The sequence below is a fragment of the Tursiops truncatus genome, chromosome 1, assembly GCF_011762595.2.
Source record: "Tursiops truncatus isolate mTurTru1 chromosome 1, mTurTru1.mat.Y, whole genome shotgun sequence".
Classification (NCBI taxonomy): Eukaryota; Metazoa; Chordata; class Mammalia; order Artiodactyla; family Delphinidae; genus Tursiops; species Tursiops truncatus.
This window is the reverse complement of record NC_047034.1, coordinates 130802014-130811408: the sequence shown is the minus strand read 5'-3', so window position 1 is coordinate 130811408 and position 9395 is coordinate 130802014. Positions and strand designations below refer to the sequence as shown.

Genomic DNA, 9395 nt, shown 5'->3' with positions numbered 1-9395 from the left:
TATGAAAACAACAAACCCTAGTTATGTGGTGGTTACTAAAACTGTGAACACTCTCCCCCTTAACTCTCCTGATGTGTTCTCTTAAATAAATGTCTCACTCAGGGTCCTAGTGTCTGTCCTCCTCACCAAACCTCACGCTGATAACTTTCAACATCCAGAAATGGTTTGAGAACCGCCTAACTCCATGACCTGTTGTCAAACCTCAAACTCCTAGAAACACCAAGTCTGATCACTTACTTTTTCTTCTCTGGAAGCCAGTTGGTCCCCCTGAGACTGACCCAACCATTTCTGGGAACTGGTTGGAAAAATGAAGTCTGGTTTTCCAACCAATCCTTTGAGATAATCAGAAGACAGAAGGCTAAAAGGTCCTGTGACTTTAGCTTCTCTACAAGAAAACCTATAGGACAGCACCCAAACACAATCATCTCAATGTTAATTTTTAAAACTGAAGTTGCACCTTCCCCTGTCCAAATCAATGATTCATGCAGGGAGGAAAGCAGCATCGTGTTTTGCTGCTGAAAGACTGTAATCTCTTTCTCTGAACATCTTTAAGAACAGTGCTGGGCGGTGGCCCGAGCGCAGCCGGAGGAGGCGGAGGACGCCCGCCCTGCACCGCAGCTCGCATCTGCGGCCGCGCGATCCACCTCCCGCGCCGCTTCTCCCGCGTGCGTCCCTCCGGCCGCGGAGCCGGCGCGAGGCCACAGCAGACCGATGGCGGCGGCCCTCTCGGGCCTGGCGGTACGGCTGTCGCGCTCCGCCGCGACCGGCGGCTCGTACGGCGCCTTCTGCAAGGGGCTCACACGCACGCTGATCATCTTCTTCGACCTGGCCTGGAGGTCTGCGCATGAACTTCCCCTACTTCTAAGTCGTGGCTTCGGTGATTCTCAAAGTGCGCCTGCAGGTACATATTTAGAGCAACTAACTTGTGGCACTCTGGGAGGGCGGTGCCCAGCAGGATGGCTGAGCTCCACCCCCGACCTCGCCCGCCCTAGAGCAAAGCGACCAGCTCGCCTCGCGCACACAGACTTGCCTGCCGGTCTTGCCATTGCCCCATCTTTTCATACAAATGGGCGGCTAGAAATCATTTGCTGAAAGCCTGCAGTATAACCAAAAAAGCCTAAGATATAATTAAATGTTGAATCTCAAGGAAATAGCTAATTCAAAGAACAGAACTTAAAAATCTGAAAATCCTCAGAAATATTTGAGAAGTTCTTGCATCCATAAAACAAAAGACAGCACCGAATGTAGGGAAATGACAGTAAGCACAGGATGCCCTAAGGGGGAAAAAAGGAAAAGTTACTAACAACTTAAAAAAAGATAAACTGTACAAGAATGGTCCAAATAGGAGACAAATCTTGCAAATTAGAAAAAGAAGAGAAGAGACTTCCAACTGAATGGAATCGATTCTAGGCAACAGATGGATGGAGTTAGACGGAGGAAATTTACAACATGATCTGAAGGCAGACATTTCTTCATCCCCAAAGAAAAAACAACGGCAAACAGAATCTACTGGGAAAAACAAACATTTCAAACTGTACAAGGAGAGCATGCTTCACATATGAAGCAACCTCAGATGTGGCCTGTTTTTCAACCGTTGCCTGGAGTGTGAGAAAGGGAATCTGAACACTGGCATGTGGATCAAAACTCTGCAGTCACAGAAAATCCAATCATAGCGTTCAACTTTACCATTCAGTGAACAGTGTTTAAATAATCATTGCAATGGAAATATTTGTTACGCATTTTCATTTTTAGAGTAAATCTCTAGGCAAAGCAGGGGAGACAGTTATAGAACAGAGTGGGAATGTTAACCAACTTTGACAAGTACAGGCAACAAGTTGGCAGGCAAAGAGGAAGAAATGGAATGGTGGTGTTATTCTCCTAAACTAGGAAGTCCAGATACTGTCTCTAGTTGAAAGAATAAGAGAGATTTAGGGGTTAGATTTTTTAAGTGAACAAGGTAACCAACAAAAGAGTTAAAAATAGTGATACAACCAAATGGAGGAGGGAGGAAAACCAAGGGGATAGCAGGAAGTCAGCAGAAAATGCCTCATGTCATCAAGTTAAGAAATAGTAAGAAAAACATATTATTAGGAAAAATGGAGTTAACCTCTAAACAGACATGTAAAAGTTTTTGCCTCTGGGTTGGGAAAGCAAAAGTTGAGAAGGGTGGATGGGGATTTACTGCTTTTCATTATATGTCCTTTTGTACTGGTTGATTTTCCTAAATCTCTTACATGCATGTATTACTTTGATTAAAAGTTAAAACTTATTAAAAATGAATTTACTGCAATTAAAAAAAAAGAGTGTTGATCAGAGTGAGAGAAAATAATTGACACCAGGGAAAGGAAATATAGATATGAGACTGATGAGGTTAAGTAAAAATCCTGAAATCCTGAATTTGAAATGCAAGTACCGGTATGAACTCATGATATATATACATATATATATATATATATATATATATATATATATATATATATATTTCTTTTTAATAAATTTATTTATTTTTGGCTGAGTTGGATCTTTGTTGCTGCTTGGGGGCTTTCTCTAGTTGCAGCGAGCAGGGGCTACTCTTCGTTGCAGTGTGCGGGCTTCTCATTGCGGTGGCTTCTCTTGTTGTGGAGCATGGGCTCTAGGCACGCGGGCTTCAGTAGTTGTGGCTCACGGGCTTAGTTGCTCTGCGGCATGTGGGATCTTCGTGGACCAGGGCTCTAACCCGTGTCCCCTGCATTGGCAGGCAGATCCGTAACCACTGTGCCACCAGGGAAGCCCAACTCATGATATATTTTATCTTAAAAAAGGAAGTATTTTCTAGCTCTTTCCATGGAAAAGGCCTAGAAACAATGAACCAACCAAGTAGAATAAAGGCATGTAGTACACAGACTGTGATCCTTAAATCCTATTTTCCACCAAAAAGAGCCAGGGCTCCTTGGAGAAATGGATGATTCCAAATCTAGGGTAGAAAATTACACGGCAAGCTTGGATTGTGTTGCCATGCTAGAAAGCAAGGAAACTATTAAAGACCACTAAGATTATGTCAGAAGGACTTGGGAGCTAACTTAGAGGATCCCACCTGTCAAAAGATGGGACAATTTGAACACTAATAAGAATAATCACTGTAATGTATGGGAACCATCAAACATATTAAAAATCCATGAATTTATTATGATGTGCTTAAGTCTTCATTAGTCAAAAAAAAAAAGTGCACTGGTCATATTTTGTGGACCTTAGGTAATCAACTCATTATTTTGAAAACTTGTAAATAAAGGAAAAGAATCAAGCACTTAGCCTGTTTGCTGTATAATCTGTGATTCAGCCAAGTAGTGGATTAGGAGAAGTTTCTCTTTATAGAGTATTTCAGCTAAATACATTGTAAAGGAATGATATAATTTGACTATTGTCAACTTACACTTCTTAATGGATCTATATAATGATCATCAATAGTTGCTAATATCACAAAGAAACAACCAGACTATGCATCTCCTGATGGAAATATACACCATCCAGGAAGTATTCTTGCCAACAAACTCAAATTGGAATCTGATTAAGTCTCTAGATCTAACCACAAATTTACAGGACATACAGGGGTCAGAGAAAGATGAAAGCAGGAAAATACAGACTATATGGAAAACTTTATAAGACACTGACCCAGTTTCCTCAATGAATAAATTGCAAAGAAAAGAAGAAAAAAGGAAAGAGGGTGACTTTTAGGTTAAAATGGACAAACATATCAACTGTTCAATGCATGGATTTCATTTGGATCCTGATTCTAACTAAAAATAATAAACAATTATGAGACAATCAGGAAATTTGAACACAGGCTAAATATATAATGATATTAAGGACTTACTTTTTTTAAGTGTAGAAATCATTCTGGTTGTTTTAAAAATAGTTCTTAGATTTTAAATACTCACACCTATTTATGGAAAAGTGATATATACCTGACATTTGCTTCAAAATAATCTGGCTTGTGGGGAGTAGAGAGTATAGAGGGAAACTAGATGGCTTATGAATTGATAGTTATTAAGCTGGATGGTGGTTACATGGGGTATCATTATGCCAGTCTCTCTACTGTTGTATACAGTAAAATTTTTCCAAAATAAAAAAAAGGATTGATCATCCCCTCTCTTGGAAGGATTCACCTTGCACATTCTTTTTTTTTTGCTGTGTTGGGTCTTTGTTGCTGCACACGGGCTTTCTCTAGTTGCAGCGAGCGGGGGCTACTCTTCGTTGTGGTGCGCAGGTGGGCTTCTCGTTGCTGTGGCTTCTCTTGTTGCAGAGCACAGGCTCTAGGCGCATGGGCTTCAGTAGTTGTGGCACGCGGGCTCAGTAGTTGTGACTCGTGGGCTCTAGAGCGCAGGCTCAGTAGTTGTGGCACACGGGCTTAGTTGCTCCAGGGCATGTGCGATCTTCCTGGACCAGGGATAGAACCCGTGTCCTTTACACTGGCAGGTGGATTCTTATCCACTGCACCACAAGGGAAGTCCCTACCTTGCATATTCTTGAAGGTGGCCAAGGAAGTCACCCTTTGTTCTCATTCCTGTGAGATGAGCTATACATGGAGATGGCAGAAGCAGGATGACCCTGCTTTATTCTTTCACCATATTGAGGTGTTTCAAAATAAGTGATCTGAATAAACATTCAAAAGCAACTTTTTCCAACATCAACTTAGTGCAGTTATTTGAGGTGGGGGTGGAAGGCCACAGAGGACCATGATGTCAGACTCCAGAACACAACTTTCTTCCCCCTAACATGATTTAAAACTCAAACCATCTTCACATGCCTTTCTGAGGCCAGAAGGACAATCCTGGGCTCTTGGCCAGAACCAACCCCCCACCTTTTCAGCACCAGTGTCTTTCCTCTCACTTCTTTAAAGAATGGAGAAGAGAGGAAAAACCTGGAAAACATTATGCACCTTTGACAAAAGTAAACTAGAAACATACTGTGTCAATTTCTCACAGACACTGTAGTCAGAACCTCACTTTATTTTCAGATGTGTGGGAGGGTCTTCTGTTAGATGCTCAGTCCAGCACAGCAGGGAGAAAACAGGATACACTGTAACTAGGTTGTAAATAGATTTAAACCCCTTGGGTCACCCTGCCTTTAATTTCCTAATGCCCTGCCCCACAACGGAATGACAGGGCCAATATCCTCAATCTCAGAGGTTTGCAAAATTTCCTTCTTCACACAACTCTGGAATTCCTTATGTGCACAGACTAAATAGAAACAAAACCAAATTCATGACAAAGGACTTTTTTAAAACTTGAAATAAAACAAGCATTTTTCTGAACAGGAAGAGTAACAGACACAAAGAAAGCCACTCAAATTGTTTTCTTCACATGCTGAGCTTCATAGCTGTCCCTCACACTTATTCCTGATCCACGGTGCCCTTTTCATTAAGTTGCTTGTGGATTTGAATCCACTTTGATTCCCATCCTTTCCATAAAACCTTCAGTCTCTCTTGAGAACCAAGGTCTAGGCTGAAGAAGTTGCAGTTAGAAACAAAAGTGAGTTAATACCAGGCAGAAAGTATTAAGTAAAGCCTGCTAAACTTTCTTCATGCCTTCTTTCTCGTAACGCTTGCATGACCCTCTGAGGGAGCTGCTCTTATTTCCTCCATTTCACAGTTGAAGAAACCAAAGTTTCAAGGGGCTACAACTAGTAAGAGACTCAGCTATGACTGGAACAAATTTCTGTTTTACTCCGAAGCTGAAGCCTGTAATCACCGTGATAAACCTTTTACCAGGAAGCTTTGGAAGGGACTTAGCTATTTATGTTAAAAGTAGGGCTTCCCCGGTGGCGCAGTGGTTGAGAGTCCGCCTGCCGATGCAGGGGACGTGGGTTTGTGCCCCGGTCCGGGAGTATCCCACATGCCGCGGAGCGGCTAGGCCCGTGAGCCATGGCCGCTGAGCCTGCGCGTCCGGAGCCTGTGCTCTGCAACGGGAGAGGCCACAACAGTGAGAGGCCCGCATACTGAAAAAAAAAAAAAAAAAAAAAAAAAAGGGCAAAGGACCTGAATAAACATTTTTCCAAAGAAGACATACGAATGGCCAACAGGTACAAGAAAAGGTGTTCAACAGCACTAATCATCAGGGAACAGCAAATCAAAGCCACAATGAGCTACCACCTCACAGCTGTAGGAATGGCTGTTATCAAAAAGATAAGAGATAAGTGCTGTTGAGGATGTGGAGAAAAGGGAATCCTTGTAGATGGTTGGTGGGAATGTAAATTGGTGCAGCCATTATGTGCCAAAACAGTACAGAGGATCCTTGAAAAATTAAAATAGAAGTGCTATATGATCCAGCAATCCCACTTCTGAGTATATATCCAAAGGAAATGAAATCACCATTTCAAAAAGATATCTGCATCCCCATGTTCACTGCAGCATTATTACAATAGCCAAGACATGGAAACAACCTAAGTGTTCATCAGTGGATGAATGGATAAAGAAAATGTAATACACACACACACACACACACACACACACACACACACACACAGGAATATTATTCAACCGTAGAAAGAAGAAATTCCTGCCATTTGCTACAACATGGATGAAACTTGAAGGCATTATGCTAAGTGAAGTAAATCAGACAGAACAAGACAACTAGCATATGCTCTCACTTATATGTGGAATCTTAAAAAAAATCTTTCAAAAATCATAGGAACAGAGAGTAAATTTGTGATTGTTGAGCTTGTGGGGGAAGAAATGAGGTGAAAGTGGTCAAAGGTACAAGTGTTCAGTTATAAGACGAATAAGTTCTGGGGATGTAACGTACAGCATGGTGACTATAGTTAACAATATTTGAAAGTTGCTAAGAGAGCAGATTTTAACACACTCACACAAAGGTAACTGTGAGGTGACGGATGTGTAACTAACCTTACTGTGGTAATCATTTTGCAATATATGTGTATATCAAATCATCACGTCGAGAATAGGTCATTGCTTATCTTTGCTAATAAAATCATGCAAATATTCCAAAAAAATTCATCACATTGTACACCATAACCTTACACAATGTTGTATGTCAATTATATCTCAATAAAGCTGGAAAAAGATAAACTCATTCAAGTTAAAAAAAAAAAAGATATCCAAAATGGAACTTGTGCTTTTGACCCTTAATCTGCTCTTCCCCCGTCCTGTAAAAGTCACCACCATCCACCCAGCTGCTCAAATCAAAAGCAAGTCCTCCCAACTGTGACCTTCAACATTTATCCTTACTGTGACCTACTCTCCCTACTTCCACTGGCTGCTGGTCTGTGTGTGTCTGTGTGTGTGTGTGCGCGTCAGTGGGTTCCATGTGTTATATTTGCTATTCATGCAGAGAAATTGTTTTGTCTTTCAGTATGTGAGTTCCAGTTTTCCTTTTAAAGCTGTTTCTTCAGGGGTGGGCCCTAATTACCAAACTGCTTTTATTGCTCTCAGTCTCAAAACAAAACAGACAATCTTAGTCCTGCCTTGACCACAAGCGTCTTGAAGGAGTTTGTCTCTTCTCTTACCCCCTACTTCCTTCCAAGTCACTGACTATTCCACCCACGCAGTACCCTACTCACACTATTCTTGTTAAGGCCACCAATAAGCTCCTAATTACCAGATCCAGAGGATTAGCTGTAGGTAAAGTATGATTATCCTAATCATATTGGACCTCTCTGCTCATTGGAAATCGCTGGACTTTCCTGCTGCTGTGGGTCCTGAGGCCCCTGCACCTTGCATTGCTCCCACCTCTCTGGCTGAAAGGGGTCAGACTTCTTTGGTGACTCTCCTTCAGACTTCACCCTTAATCCTCCTCTCTTCTCAGTCTATACCAGTGGTTCTCAAACTTCTCTTTTTCAAGAACACCTTCAAAAATATGTTGAAAGCTATGAGACACTCTTTCCTGAAAAAAAAAAAATTGCCTATGTTCATGGATATGCAATATTTTAAGTAATTTCAGGGTTCCCTCACACCCTGAAGGCAAGTTCGACCCCCTGCTCTACTTTCTCAGCCTGGGGGATGCCAACAATTCCCTGAGCTTCAAGGGTCACCGTATGTTGATGGTTTTCAAATGTGTACCTTGAACAGCAATTATTCTCCAAAACCCTAATCTCATATCCTCAATATCCAACTAAAATATCTCTGTTTATCCCAAAGCACCTTATGCTCAATGTATCCCAACCTAGCCTGAATATTTGGCAGTCCCTGTCTGATTTCTCCTCCCAGTGGATGACATCGCCATGCATCCCAATCACCAAAAAGAAACCTGCTCTTCCTCTCCCTCCTCTGGCAACTTCCCAGGCTCAAGCCCTTCTCATCTCTTGGATTACTGGAGGAGTCTTCTATTTGGTCTGCCTCTCCCACATTGCCCTCTTCCAAGCCACCCTCTACACTGCAGCTACATTTATCTTTATGGACCGCTGCACTGCTCATGGCAGTACCTCCCCAAGTGTGTTTCCAAGAATACAGTCTGTGTGATGTAATTGGTGTTATAGGAACAAGAAAAGTTATCATGGTCAATTAAGTTGGAGAAAAGAGTAAAAATTAGTTAGGTTTAATTACCTCTCAGAATCTTCAACATGCTAAAACACATTTTGGAGCTCCACCTGGGGGGTGTGAAATAAAGCTTTTGTCAAGCATTCTGGCAACAAAAGCCTAGGGTTCTTTGGATTATACTTTGGATAGGACTGGCCTACAAGTTGACATTTCATTTCCTTGTCTATCTTTTCTTCCAATTTCCAGCTGCTCTTCTTGATAATGTCGACAATGGGAGGGCAGCAGTGTCGTACTCTGGATTCAGGAAGACCAAGGTTTATATTTCAGCCCAAGACTTTTGGTCAAATTATTTAATCTCTCAGAACATGGGCTGGCTGGTCTCCATGCGCCCCTCACGAGGCTTACCTCTATAGGCTGCGTCATCCAGGCGTCCCTGTCCTCTGGCTTCCAGTTGGTTTTGGCCAGTGGAAACCAGTGGTGGGAGCCCAGTGAGTGGAGCAGTGGGAGAAGAGAGAACAGGGTATTCAATTCCCCCACCCCGACCTCCCTGCCCTATTGTAATGCAGTGTTTTGGCCCTCTGACCCTTTCCTGGCTCCAGCTGTCTCCTGTCTGGGTCAGTCTCTCCCCCTCCTTCCCTTTAGATCCTGGGGTGATAGAAGCTTCCAGCTGTTGCTAATCCCCCGTGGTTTCATCATCGCTTGTTAGTTCCTTTAACTCTGTTCACACCTCTGTAAATAGTCTATTCCTTAAATAGTCTACTCCTTAAACTCTCTTCAATTAACCCCCCTGAGTATACCATCTGTTTCCTGCTGGATCCCTGACAGTATAGAACTTTAGTCTCCTTACAAAATGGGGATTGTGACACCCGCCTCACGGGGCTATTGAGAGCATTCGGTGAAAGTACATGAGTGTGTAAAGTCCCAG

General features: G+C 42.4%; 1 pseudogene; it reads left to right on the top strand.

Moving 5' to 3' along the window:
- Positions 1 to 513: 513 nt before the first annotated feature.
- On the top strand, positions 514 to 2418 carry LOC141275892 (small integral membrane protein 10-like protein 2A; annotated as a pseudogene).
- The last annotated feature ends 6977 nt before the right edge of the window (positions 2419 to 9395 follow it).